Here is a 15,332-nt window from a genome sequence, read left to right as displayed (position 1 = left end):
CCATGTCTCTGACTGCACCTGAACTGGCTCATCTTTACATCTGACTAACTATGATTCTGTGAGACACCAGTCCCAGCCATCCCTGGTGGACAACTGTATTCCTGGAACCACAGAAACTCTTCTGTTCTTTCTTTCTTTAGCCTCCTGTACTTCCTGGCTAGTGAACATAACATTCCTGGGGGCAGCCAAGTACCAGTAGGCTAGGCTTGCTTGGCTTATAGGAACAGGGACCACTATTGGTGATGCTACACTAAGCTATATTACCTGACTGCCTGTGTAGAGGTGATTTTGGTACAATTGGTTGATTTGTGCAATACACAAGATAAAATGTCCTGTATATAATCAGTCCAAACATTGAAAAGTCTCACACATGGTATCACCATACTCAGAAGGCGTAGCAGAATGTGTTTTGGGTTGTAATTCTAAGTATGCCCATGCTGTATGTGAGAAATATTTTATTCAATTGACATCTTTTTAAAAAAAACAAAAAAAAAAATTATTTCCACATTTTCAAAAAACTTGTGGAAAAATAATGAAATCTTCAAAAGACTCACCAAGCCTCTTAGAAAATTCCTTGGGATGTTTGTTTTTCAAACTTGGGTCATTTTGTGGGTGTTTTCACTGTCCAGGGACTCAAAAAATGTGATAGGTAGTCAGGATATTAGATGCGTAATTTATACTCCGCAAAAGCCCAAAGGAAGTCCTTGGATTTTGGACCCCTCTATGCATCTAAACTGTGAGAAAGTCTCACACATACAGTGCCTTGAAAAAGTATTTATACCCCTTGAAATTTTGCACATTTTGTCATGTTACAACCAAAAAACGTAAATATATTTTATTGGGATTTTAACACAAAGTGGCACATAATTGTGAAGTTGAAGAAAAATGATAAATGGTTTTCACATTTCTTTACAAATAAATATCTGAAATGTGTGGCGTGCAATTGTATTGAGCCCCCTTTACTTTGATACCCCTAACTAAAATCTAGTGGAACCAATTGCCTTCAGAAGGCAATTGAACATCTCATGGATCACTGTTCAATCCATTATCTGAAAAGGGAAAGAATATGGCAAGACAGCAAACCTACCAAGACATGGCCATCCACCTTAACTGACAGGCTGGGCAAGGAGAGCATTAATCAGAGAAGCAGCCAAAAGGCCCATGAAAAATCTGGAGGAGCTGCAAATATCCACAGCTCATGTGGAAAAATCTGTCCATGGGACAACTATTAGTTGTACACTCCAGAAATTTGGCCTTTATGGAAGAGTGGAAAGAAGAAAGCCATTGTTGAAAGAAAACTCATGAGAAGTCCCGTTTGCAGTTTGCGAGAAGCCATGTGGGGAACACAGCAAACATGTGGAAGAAGGTGCTCTGGTCAGACAAGACCAAAATTGAACTTTTTGGTCTAAAAGCAAAACGCTATGTGTGGCATAAAACTAACACTGTGCATCACCCTAAACACAACCATCCTCACCATGAAATGTGGTGGCAGCATCATGTTGTGGGGATGCTTTCCTTCAGCAAGGACAAGGAAGCTGGTCAGAGTTGATGGGAAGATGGATGGAGCCAAATACAGGGCAATCCTAGAAGAAAACCTGTTAAAGTTGTCATCTCCAAAATACGTACGTTCCTAACCCCAGACATTTACTAAACAACTCGTTCACTCCCTTATTATCTCACGTCTGGACTACTGCAACTCCCTCCTCACCGGCCTACCTCATCACAGACTATCCCCACTTCCGTCTATCCTGAACTCAGCGTCCAGACTCATCCACCTTACCAACCGCTCCTCTTCTGCCACCCCGCTCTGTCATTCCCTCCACTGGCTCCCGATTGCCCAACGCATCAAATTCAAACTACTAACACTGACATACAAAGCCATTCATAACGCTGCCCAAAACTACCTCACCGACCTGATACCCAAATACCACCCAACCCGTAATCTTCACTCCTCACAAGACCTCCTACTTTCTAGCTCCCTGGTCTCCACCTCCCACGCCCGACTGCAGGACTTCTCCAATCCTCTGGAACTCACTACCCCAATCCATCAGACTGTCACCTACCCTCCTCACCTTTAGGCACACCCTGAAAACCCATCTCTTCAGGGAAGCCTACCTCACCTAACTGCCGAACTACTCCACTCCTCCTACCACTCCATCCCCCACAGCCACTTCCTCCTGTGCCACTATCCCCTCCCTCCTAGATTGTAAGCTCAAAAGAGCAGGGCCCTTGAACCCCTCGTGTATTGTTTGTTGCTGTACTGTCTCATGTTCTGTCCCCCACTATAATGTACAGCGCTGGGCAAACCTTTTTGGCGCTATATAAATACTGTATAATAATAATAATTAAAGTCTGAAAAACCTTGAGATTGGGGAAAAAGTTCACCTTCCAGCATGACAGCGACCCTAAACAAACATTCAGAGCTAAAATGGAATGGTTTAGATCAAAGCATATTCATGTGTTAGAATGCTCCAGTTAAAGTCCAGACCTAAATCCAATTGAGAATCTGTGGCAAGACTTGAAAATTGCTGTTCACAGACGCTCTCCATCCAATCTGACAGCGCTTGAGCTATTTTGCAAAGAATGGGCAAAAAATTCACTCTCTAGATGTGCAAAGCTGGTAGAGACATATCCAAAAAGATTTGCAGCTGTAATTGCAGCAAAAGGTGGTTCTACAACCTCTTACTCTCTAACTTCCTTATCTCCTCCATCTCCTCCTCCCATGCTCGTCTCCAAGACTTCTCCAGGGCGTCACCCATCCTCTGGAACTCCCTACCCCAATCTATCAGATTATCACATACTCTACTTGCCTTTCGGCGATCACTGAACACCTTTCTCTTCAGGGAAGCCTATCTCGCCCTCTGCCAATTCTGGTATCCTCTACTCTTCGAACCACTCCATCCCCCACAGTGACTACCTACTGTACCACTCACCCTGCCCTCCTAGGTTGTAAGCTTCAAGGAGCAGGGCCCTCAAATCCCTCTTGTATTGAACTGTATTGTTACTGTATCGTCTCCCACTATAATGTAAATCGCTGAGCAAACCGTTGGCGCTATATAAATCCTGTATAATAATAATAATAATAATATTGACTTAGGGGGGCTGAATACAAATGCACGCCACACTTTTCAGATATTTATTTGTAAACAATTGTGAAAAACATTTATCATTTTCCTTCCAATTCATAATTATGTGTCACTTTGTGTTGGTCTATCACATCAAATCCCCAAAAAATACATTTACATTTTTGATTGTAACATGACAAAATGTGGAAAATTTCAAGGGGCATAAATACTTTTTCAAAGCACTGTACATATCCCCATACTCAAGATGCATAGCAGAATGTGTTTTGGGGTAAAATTATAACTACAGGTATGCCTATGCTACGTGTGAGTAATAACTTGCTAACATGAAAACTTTGTTAAAAAGAAATTTGTTTCTTAGTTTTCAAAAAAAATTAAAAAACTCACCATACCTCTTACTAAATACATTGGATTATTGACTTTCCCAAAAGGAGGGGTCATTTGGGGGGTGTTTGTACTGCCCTGTAGTTTTAGGGACTCAAGAAATGATAGGTAATCAAAACATCAGAATTGATACATTTTTAAATATATATATACCATAGTTTGTAGACTCAGGGTTAGACTTGGGTTATTTTTACCAAAGAAATGTAGCAGAATACATTTTGACCTAAATTTATGAAAGAAGATTATTTGCAAAAATTATAATAGAAAGATGTAGCAAAAAAATAAAAAAAAACCCACTGGTGATTAAATACCACTTAAAGAAATCTCTGTCTCAAGTGCTCAAGTGTGACAGCTCTGAAAAATTTAAAAATGGCTTGGGCAGAAAGGGGATGAAAGTGTCCAATATCAAGCTGGTTAAAACACATTGACACAAAGCAGATCAGTTAGAAGGAATGTGGCAGCATCAAGAAAATTGCACTATAACAGCCCTACTAAAAGTGAACCGTGATGTTGTAAACCTTCCATAGCAGAGACTCCTAAAAGGATGTTGTAAATCATTTGTAAGCCTACACAACTAATACACAACTGTCAAAGTCTGGATTTATTTGATCTTACACTGAACTTGAGTACCTCTCAAGCTCTCAACTCTTTCATATTCCATAATTCTTACTGTAAATGAGTTAAATTCACAATCAGAGGTTACACTTATGTATGATAAGATGCCATTTTGTTAGACACTGAACATGCCTACAGTCATGGCCGAAATTGTTGGCACCCTTGATATTTCTCCAGGAAATCATGTATTTCTCACGAAACGTATTGCATTAACACATGTTTTGCTATACACATGTTTATTCCCTTTGTGTGTATTGGGACAAAACAAAAAAAGGGAGGAAAGAAAGCAAATTCGACATAATGTCACACAAACCTCCAAAAATGGGCTGGACAAAAGTATTGGCACCCTTTCACAACTGCGGATAAATAAGAATGTTACAAGCATGTGATGCTCCTGTAAACTCACCTGGGGCAAGTAACAGGTGTGGGCAATATAGAAATCACACCTGAAAGCAGATAAAAAGGAGAGACGTTCACTTAACCTTTGCATTGTGTGTCTGTCTGTGCCACACTAAGCATGGACAACAGAAAGAGGAGACGAGAACTGTCTGAGGACCTGAGAACCAAAATTGTGGCAAAATATCAACAATCTCAAGGTTACAAGTCCATCTCCAGAGAACTAGATTTGCCTTTGTCCACAGTGCGCAACATTATCAAGAAGTTTGCAACCCATGGCACTGTAGCTAATCTCCCTGGTCGTGGACGGATGAGGAAAATTGATGAAAGATTGCAACGCAGAATAGTCCGGATGGTGGATAAGCAGCCCCAAACATGTTCCAAAGACATTCAAGCTGTCCTGCAGGCTCAGGGAGCATCAGTGTCAGCGCGAACTATCCGTCGACATTTAAATGAAATGAAACGCTATGGCAGGAGACCCAGGAGGACCCCACTGCTGACACAGAGACATAAAAAAGCAAGACTACAGTTTGCCAAAATGTACTTGAGTAAGCCAAAAGCCTTCTGGGAAAACGTCTTGTGGACAGATGAGACCAAGATAGAGCTTTTCGGTAAAGCACATCATTCTACTGTTTACCGAAAACGGAATGAGGCCTACAAAGAACAAAACACAGTACCTACGGTAAAATATGGTGGAGGTTCAATGATGTTTTGGGGTTGTTTTGCTGCCTCTGGCACTGGGTGCCTTGACTGTGTGCAAGGCATCATGAAATCTGAGGATTACCAAAGGATTTTGGGTCGCACTGTAGGGCCCAGTGTCAGAAAGATGGGTTTGCGTCCAAGATCCTGGGTCTTCCAGCAGGACAATGACCCCAAACATACGTCAAAAAGCACTCAGAAATGGATGGCAAAGAAGCGCTGGAGAGTTCTGAAGTGGCCAGCAATGAGCCCAGATCTAAATCCCATTGAACACCTGTGGAGAGATCTTAAAATTGCTGTTGGGAAAAGGTGTCCTTCCAATAAGAGAGACCTGGAGCTGTTTGCAAAGGAAGAGTGGTCCAAAATTCCGGGTGAGAGGTGTCAGAAGCTTATTGATGGTTATAGGAAGCGACTGATTTCAGTTATGTTTTCCAAAGGGTGTGCAACCAAATATTAAGTTAAGGGTGCCAATACTTTTGTCCAGCCCATTTTTGGGGTTTTGTGTGACATTATGTCATATTTGCTTTTCTGCCTCTGTTTTATATTTGTTCCAATACATACAAAGGGAATAAACATGTGTATAGCAAAACATGTGTTAATGCAATACCTTTTTTGTGTGAAATACTTGATTTTCAGGAAAAATATCAAGGGTGCCAACAATTTCGGCCATGACTGTATATTATAAGGATTAGCAGACTAATAAAACACTTTGAATCTCCTAAGTGATATACTGTATGCATCCGATTTATATAATAGCTGGTCTCTAACAAATTGTATTTTAATTCTGTGTAATAATATGTAGGTTGTCTGACTGGAAAACCTTGTCAGATGGAAATATAGATGCATTTAAAAAATTGGCAGTAAAGATAGTGTGTTTTGGAGCGTAATAAAGCATTTCAACATCTGAGCTTTCACTTACCATTACATTTTGAAGGAATGCTAAGGACATTCATAACAGCCAGTGACTCTACAAAACTAGATTGGACTCAGACTAGTCTTTGCTAAGTACTTTTTATGTTGAATTATGTTCATATTTTCTTGCACCTTTTTTTATTAAGACAATATTTTAAAATCCTTAAGCTGAAATTCTGAATTTCTAATCAGAAATTAAAGAGCTTTTGCCTCTGTGAGGAATAGCACATTTTAAAACTCATTACACAACATTCCTATTTTGGTGTGGCAACAAAGGTCACAGACATTTCTTAACGGTCAGAATTGGAACAGCATATGCTATATGCTTTGAACAGTGCATGTCTCTGTGCATGTGCTTTCAGTATGTGTATAGAAATGTTTCATGGTTACTATTTGTGGGTGTAGATGTTTAACTGACACAATGACAATCACCCTTCTCTTGGTTTGCTAGTGCTTAAAATGGTGTGCCACATGCTGGAAAATCTCTCATGGGTCCAATCCAGCACAAAGGCCTCTTGGTGTATACAGACTTTGCCCCCTTGTAGCTGGCCACTCAAAACTAAGAAAACCTCACATGCAAAATGTAAGGATTAATGGGAGTAAGTAGTAGGCTTCAATAGCAGTGGAGCCTTTCTGACGATTGTGGACCCTTGTGTTGTTATACCTGAGGCTATTCAGAGAGGTTCAGGGATTATAGCTGAAGTTTTCAAGGGCACACTGAGCTGCAGACCCATTGCAAATGTATATTTGGAAAATGGACATGGGAAGAAATTGTGCTGAGTTGGGGTGAACCAGATGTTCTTGGGGGGAAATGATGTGCATACATTGCACTGTAATTTCAGGTGATTGCTTTAAATTTCTTGGAAATGAAACATAGAAGGAACCTGTGCACATGATGGGATTTTCCGCATAGTGTTAGCCAGGGGCGGACTGACCATTTGGAAACTCGGGCACTACCCAAGGGCCTGGGGTCAGTAGGGGGCCCCATGAGATGCCCCTGGTACCTTTTACATAGGCTTTTTTGAGTTTGGGCAAGGACACAGGGGTCCCATGATCCCCTATTGCCCGGGGGCCCCATGAGTTGTCAGTCCGCCCCTGGTGTTAGCGCTTCATAGTGTACATTCACATCAGTCCCTGCCCCCAATGAGTTTACAATCTAAGGTTCCTATCCCCTTTGCATACTTACGCACGCACACACATACACATAATGGGGCCATTTTAGACAGAAACCAGGTAAGCTACTAACACATTTTCAAAATGTGGAAGGTAATTAGAGCACCCAGAGGAAACCCACATAAGCACAGTGATAACACGCAAACATGTGTCTCCTGAGAAGAATAATGAAGGGTCATCCACATGGAAACCAATGGACATTTTTAGACAGGAACATAATTGCATAGCTGAAAATAAAGCTGGATAAGCTATAAAGTGCCTCTAGCAATGTATTAACAATTTGATCCTAAGATAGTAACCTCCCTGGTGACTCATTTAATAGTATACAAGAGGACATGGAACACGTATGCTTATAGCATCAACCTGATTTATGACATATAATTATGTTACTGATAACCCCTAAAGGAGCTGTACGATATTCTGTTTCCATTGGTGACTTGCTCTTTAACAGGACCTGATAATACACCAACACACTGCTAGGGATGTTGTGGACTTCTTTTAGACTGGAATAAGCCCTGTAGGGAAGCAATGATTAAATAAGATTGACAGTTGCAGGGTTATCACAAATCTAAAGTCAAAATGTTTAAGGGCACAGTGAAACAAGCAGTGTTTTATCTATAATGTTTAGGATCTAAATAGCCACTGGCCAGTGGAGTAGATACATGCAAAGTCTGCCAATGGTGGGGCCTTTTAACACGGAGTGGAAGTGCTCAGAAGATGACAGAAGATAGAGAGACGAAAGCATCAGAACAAAGTTCCACTGACAGCAGCAAGGTCCCAGAACAATAAATATATTCAGTACTCACAAGGGTGGCCAAAAGCTTCTCACCATTCAGGTCCCCATTGAATGCCCTCCTGACAGCAGTTAGAAGTCAGAAAACTGCCTCAGCAGGCTGGATGGTAATGAATGCAACACAGGCCAAATGATCTCTAGGCTGGGTTATGATGATTGTTGAACTGGCTACTCTGTTCCTAGACATCTCTGCTCAGCTGACAAGTCTTTCAAAGGTCAGATGAAAGTTTAGCATGGCACAGTTGGGCTCCTCTCTTTAGTCTACACTTTCTTTTCCAATTTCCCTGTGGATCTCTGTCTCTGCACCACATCATTTCTTTCCTTACATTCCTTCTTTCCAAGCACTCTCTGCTTCCCCATCCTGTGTTCTATAGGTGGGATATGTCTGGCCACCAATGCAGAAACATCCAATCTCTCTACCGAGGCCTCTCTACCATCAGCAGGATAGCAGTGGAAAAGAATGTTACACAGCTTTAATGCTCACTGCTCAAAGGGGAGAAGAACAAACGTATATGCTGTTTTTATGACTGCCTGCTGATGCTTTCTCAAAAATATTGTTTTTTTTTTAAATTTAAGGTGATGTCTGTTTTTCTGAAAAAAGAGCTCTATTCTTCTGGTAATTTCATAAGATTTTGTTGTCATGTTATTTTGTTTGATATTTTATTAACTGATTCTATTTGTATAATTTAAGAAGGAAATTCAATGTTTCAATTTTTATAGTGGGAAAAAAAATTAATCTGTCTGATAGGTCAGAATTCAAAACTAGTGTTTCTGCTTCTATGCCCATGAAAAATTCATTATTTATTAATAAAACCTATTCATGATCTATACTGTATTGTTTATTTCTCCACTGACTGTCCTTATTGCTAAAAAACAAGGGTGTCTCACTTATATGCTCTCTCTTCATGCTGGACAATTGACATTTCTGAGTATGTAGAAGTACATAGAGGGAAACACAAAGACAAAAAACAGGTTTTTTTTATTGTAAAAGAGTTCGATACTGTATATGGCCACAAACAACAATTAAAACCTGACAGTGGTTCTAATATTTACAGACTATAATCACGTTTTTCCTGGATATGGACTTTAGGAAAAAATCTTTGAACATATCTACAGTAATTATAAGGATGAAAGCCAACCTGTTTTATAGTGTTTTCTAACTTTTTGTTTGATGTGTTAAGGAGAGTTAACAGCTAATTATCTCTAAAGGCTTTCTCCTCTTTGAAATAAAGGCCAGCTTTCACATTTCCATTTGCAGTTGTGATTGGCTTCATTAGATTGGAATACTTCTTTAACTACTTTTATACTTTTGTTTTAGACCAACTATCTTATGTCATTGTTTATTTCAAACTCATATATATTTGTTTTAAAAAAAGAGGGAAAGCTGAGTCACAGCCACTCTCCGGCTATTATTCTCTCCAATTACAGGCCCAGCTAGATACAATTGCACTGACGTCCTTTAGTATAAAAGGTTCAATAAGCATCAATCACAACAATCAGAGCTAATTGTGAAATTGTTGTGCGTCACTAAACACTTTAGTACCTGCATTGAGCAGAAGAAAACCGTATTTTTCTTCGGTAAAAAAAAACAGAACGGATAAAAAAATGGATGTAAATGGGTGAAAACAGACAAAAAACTATTAAAAACGGATGTAAATGAATGAAAACAGATGTAAACAGATGTAAACTGATGTAAAAAGGAAGTAAACTGATAAAAAAAATGGATGTAAACTGATGAAAAATGGATGTAAACTGATCTGTTTTTTCTTTGAAAAAATGTGACTGAACTGATGAAAAAATGGAACGCCCGTGAAAGGATCTTTAAAGAGGCACTGTCACTGTTCACACTTGACTACATTTCTAACTCTTAACAAACACTCCTATAGTGTTAGTATGGGCTTTAGACAGGCGTTAATGAGTTTTAGTATGGGCATTAGACTGGCATTTGACAAGCGTTAAAAACATTCCCCAAACACCCTATGTGCGGTTTTGGTGCATTTTATAAGCGTTTTACAATCATTAAAACCACACCACAAATGCCTGTAATAAACTGTAATGTTATTACTGTGCCACAACAGTACTGCAAGTGCTCCGAAAATGCCTGTCAGAGTGTCACCATAGACTTGAATGGGAGGCGTTGAAAGGTTTCAAACTCCTCCAGACTCAACATGAAGCTTCAATTCTGCAGCAATGCTAACGCTTCATGTTTTAATAATGTGAACAGCACTGTGTGTTGTCCATAGTATCATTTGCACAGGTGTTTGAGGAGCATTAAAAATGCCCCTCAAACTCCTGCTTTCAATGACAGTGAGAACTAGGCCGCATAGCATCAGTGCATAGCCCACCTCCCTAGACATGCAGATTTACCCAGCTAGGCTTCCACACTGCCTGAACTCTCACTTGAACGATCATGTGTCCTTCCCTATGCTGCAATTCACATAGGAGAGTGACATGTAGTAAGGGGAGTGTAGGGGAGTGTGAATGTGACATTTACAGTTCTGTACATTGTATGCAGGGCTGCGGACAAGGGGTACCACCAGTCCTCCTGTATGGGGCACAGGCCATCAGGAGGGCTCAGGCAGCTGGGTGAATCGAACATGGACAGGGAGTGTGATCGGCACATTGGGGGGGAGGGATAATTACTGGAACCAATCCCTTGTATGACTCGCTCTGCAGCAGCTGGCTTCTTCTCTTCTCTCTTCTACTGACTTTTAGCTGCTGCAAAGACAGTCATACAGGTGATCAGTTCCAGTAATCACCCCCCCAGCAGCACCCATCACCCTCCGTATACACCATACATTTCCTCCTGTTGCTCAGGTCCCCCTGTGTGCTCCCACCCCCACAGAGCTTCCGGCTTCCCTCTTCTTCTTCCCACTGGCAGCTGCAAGCATACTATAGGATCCTTCAGGATGGAGAGTAGGAGAAAGGTCTGATAAATATGTCACATTAACCAGCCCCTTCCTTTCCTGAATGAACACAATGAGTGATCGGTACCGATCATTCGCTGTGCTCATTGAATACTGAACTTGTGGGGGGGGGTTAGGGGAGGGGGGCCCTGTCAGGTTGGTTGTATGGGGCCCATGGTTTCAAACAGCAGCCCTGATTGCATGTGTACAAAATGTATTTCCTGCTTGTGTGATTGCTGCTTTCCTGGGATAGAAGACACATTTTGGCAGACCTTTCAAAAGAAACTTCCTTTTTGGTGAAATATTCCATAAGCTTTATCCATTTCGAAAGAAAAGCAGATGCTGCAGCGTTTCACATTACAACTCTGAGATTGTTCAGGTGCTTATAATATAGGAAAAGCTTCCAATTCAGATAATGTAGGTAGACCCTCCAATTCAGATATTAGCTTGATATAGGACCAGGGGCGGACTGTCCATTTGGAAACTCGGGCACTGCACGAGAGCCCGGGGTCAGTAGGGGGCCCCATGAGATGCCCTTGGTACCTTTTTCATAGGCTTTTTTGAGTTTGGGCAAGGACACAGGGGCCTCATGATCCCCTATTGCCCGGGGGCCCCATGAGTTGTCAGTCCGCCCCTGTATAGGACATGAAGAAATAAAGATAAGAAAGATACATTTCTTTAGTGTAGAGAAAGGTATGAATCAGCAAAGAAAAAAAAAAGGTCTTTACAGCCTCCATTTCACTCGATTTCCAGCACACTGCCCTAGATGATAATGTCCATCTCATCTCCTGCATGGCATAGGGAGACAGGATGACAATTATTCTCTAGTAGGTAGTGCATTAACACTGCTGACCACTGGCTCCCAGCAAGCCTGAGCCCAGTGAAAAATGCATTCATAGTATTACTACTAGTAACCTTTGGGTTTTATCTCAGATTTTATAATCACACAGGGAAACCCTTTATTAGAATGTATTGTTTGTTTGTTTTTTTTGTAATACAGGGTGTTTTATTGTAAAAGGAAAATGAAAAAATATCATTATCGTATCATATCAGTAGTGATATCAGTAGTGATACAAATGATGGGTATCCAGAAAGTATATATAGTTAAATATATATAACGTTTAACTTTCTAAAAGATTTGCAATTCTGTTAAGCAAATCTTGGAATTGACACACAAATCCCATACTGCACTGCCAGAGTGTTGACACACAAAAATCCTAATTAGTCAACTAGCTTTCCTGATTCAGAAATCAGTCTTCTGCCTCCAGCAGCCTCATTGGTCATTGAATCCACACTATCAATTCTGGCTAGTGAGCAGCTGACCCAAGAAATAATAACGCTTAACCAAGAAGAAGAAATGTTGTGTCTATAACAAAATGGCTGAGAAAAAGTCATTTATGTATCTGCTTTCCTGAAGTTTCCCTTAAAAGTATATCTCTGGCCAAAATATATATTTTTAGTTTTAAATAGAGTGGGGAAGGCTTAGAACAATTGTCAAGGTTTTATCGCTCTCTGTGTCTCCCCTGGGAGATCACATACTCTATTTGTCCTGGTGACCATGGTCGATAGAACAGAATGTGGTGAGCAATCCAGAATTATAAGGTTCCAACTCTTCCAGTAGTGATATGTGTTTTTTAATGATTAGTCAGAGGGGATTCCCTCTCACTTTTTAGAGATTTCATCTCAATTCCAGTTGTGTCTCTGCAACAGGAAGCAAAGGGATAACTTTCCAATGGAACACAGACCAAAGCAAACAAATTGCCTACAGATTCTTTAACCACTTGCCTATTGGACACTTCGTGCCCAGGCCAATTTTCAGCTTTCAGTGCTCTCACAATTTGAATGACAAGTGCGTGGTCATGTAACATTGTACCCATATGACATTTTTAAAAAAAATTTCACACAAATAGAGCTTTCTTTTGGTGGTATTTAACCTGTGTTTTATTTTTTGCACTATAAGCCAAAAAAAGAGCAAACAATTTGAAAAAAAAAAGTTTTTCTTTGTTTCTATTGTAAAATTTTCCAAACAGGTAATTTTTCTCCTTCACTGATGTGCGTTGATGAGGCTGCACTGATAGGCAGCACTGACGGGCACTGATGAAGTGGCACTTGTAGGCAGCACTGATGAAGTGGCACTGATGAGGTGGCACTGGTGGGCATTGATGAAGAGGCACTGATATGCAGCAATGATGGGCACTGATAGGCGGCACTGATGGGTGGCGCTGACTGACAGCACTGACTGGTGGCGCTGATGGGCAGCACTAATGGGTAGCACTGCTGAGCACTGGTGGGTAGCACTGCTGGGCACTGATCATCAGGGCATTGATGATCAGTGCCCCGATGATTAGTGCAGATGTCCTTTGTGACATTCGCCGGTAATCGGCTGTGTCATTGGGCACAGCTGATCACATAGTAAAAGGCCACTGTGATTGGCCTTTTACCTTATCATGTGATCAGCTGTGTCCGTAGGTGCAGGAGGGCGCATTTTGGGAGAACCTCATATGATGCCCTCCCAGAACTGGACAACCGTGCTGTAGCCATCTGTCGGCTATAGCATGGTTGTGAAGTGGTTAAAGACAAAACATAAGGAAATAACTGTAAGGATTTGAACCAGAGTAATAGCTCAATACAGTTGTCACTTATTTGTGAATGAAGAAAGTTCTCCTATAATAGTGATGTTTGTTATCAACATGTGGGCCAAAAGGGAAGTTCCTTTCTAAATGGAATCCATCAATGTATTGAAAGCATTCAAGTCAAAGGAGACTATGTTGTAAAATAGGTCAATGTAATCTAATTTGGTAAATTGCCTGTGTCATTCTATGAAGATTACATTGCCCCTTATATACAATTTGTGACTGATTTGAGTTATGATTATTATACAGGATTTGTATAGCGCCAACAGTTTGCTCAGCGCTTTACAATATAACAGGAGACAATACAGCAACAATACAGTTCAATACAAGAGGTATAGGAGGGCCCTGATCCTTGATTGATGTATTTTACCTCCAGGTACTGCTACAGAAATTGTACTGAAGAGAAGCACTTGCCAAGCAGCTCAATCTCTATATAGATCAGTGATGCCTTTGGGATTGGGAAGCATAAAAAATACCTTTTATAAATGTTTAGTAACATTAGGGTGATTCATTGTACAGCACTCACAATGCCCTAATCTAGAAAGGTGACAAAGGATCTACAACACTTATTCATCTACTGAAAATGGTGAATCATCTCCTATAAGTAGATTTTTCTAAAGCTTTCGACTTGGGCTTAATTTTAATAGCTTCTAACGTGGGATATTTCACTGAGGGAATTGTATAACACTCTGGAAATATCAATGTCTTGAAAGTAACTGGCTAAGCACATACGCATAGTAGAAATAGAACAGCATTCCATGCATTAAAGATAAGTACAGAGTGAAATATAGCGCAAAGGACACTCGGAATCCTAGTTTAGTCATACCGAATAAAATTGGAAGCCCACAGACTTTAATTCTCTGAGGGAAACCATAATGAATTTGGTGAACTGTATTTATTCTTTTTATGTTTACATATTTATAAGCACATGCTTAATATTTTTTTTCATTAGGTATACAGTATAATATCTTTGACACATACATATTTATTATGGGAGAAAATAATTAAACTCAGCATGCAAGGCACGCTGGGCTTTCTAATAAGAAAGCCCAGCACTGCCTACAAACTCCATGGCAGCCTCTGCAGACCAATTAAGGCATTCCCATCTCTATTAGGAGAGACAGAGGGAGTGTGTTCCACATTTGATGCAATCAGCTCTCTATTTTTATCACAGAACCTGTAATTAAAAGCTTTCAGAGGGGACAGTATTTGCATAGAACATATTATTGCATCTATCTCTTCAAGCAGATATAAAAGACATAAATTGATGCAGCTCTGTATTAATACATCATTAAATGCAACCAATGTAATTACCTACATTTGACTTGGTATCTGCCTTTTTCAGTCCCATGTACAGCAAAGCCCAGACTGGGAGAAGCCGCACAAGGAGCCGCTTGTGAAGAGAGATGCACACATCTTATATTGTCCACCCCTGGGCTAGGGGAGAGACAAAACCACATTGTATGGGCTGTGCAGTATGCCAGAGAGCTGTGTAAATCCTGGTACTGGATGGACAGAAATGCACATTTTTTTGGCAGATGAGATAGCTTCCGACTTGCAGTAGGATAGGAGACATAATTTCATTGCCCCAACTACCTGAACCTTACACTGTAAAGTTGAAGGTGTACACATGCTGCTGCCATAATGCTTTGCATCAACAAAATGCATCTCCCCCCCCCATTGCATTTGGAGGGTACTACCACTAACCAAACGTGACCCATTCAACTGCAATGCACAT

Source organism: Staurois parvus, unplaced genomic scaffold (assembly GCF_062004578.1).
Source record: "Staurois parvus isolate SC_StPar_1 unplaced genomic scaffold, SC_StPar_1.0 ptg000050l, whole genome shotgun sequence".
NCBI lineage: Eukaryota > Metazoa > Chordata > Amphibia > Anura > Ranidae > Staurois > Staurois parvus.
Note: the sequence above shows the minus strand (reverse complement) of the source record.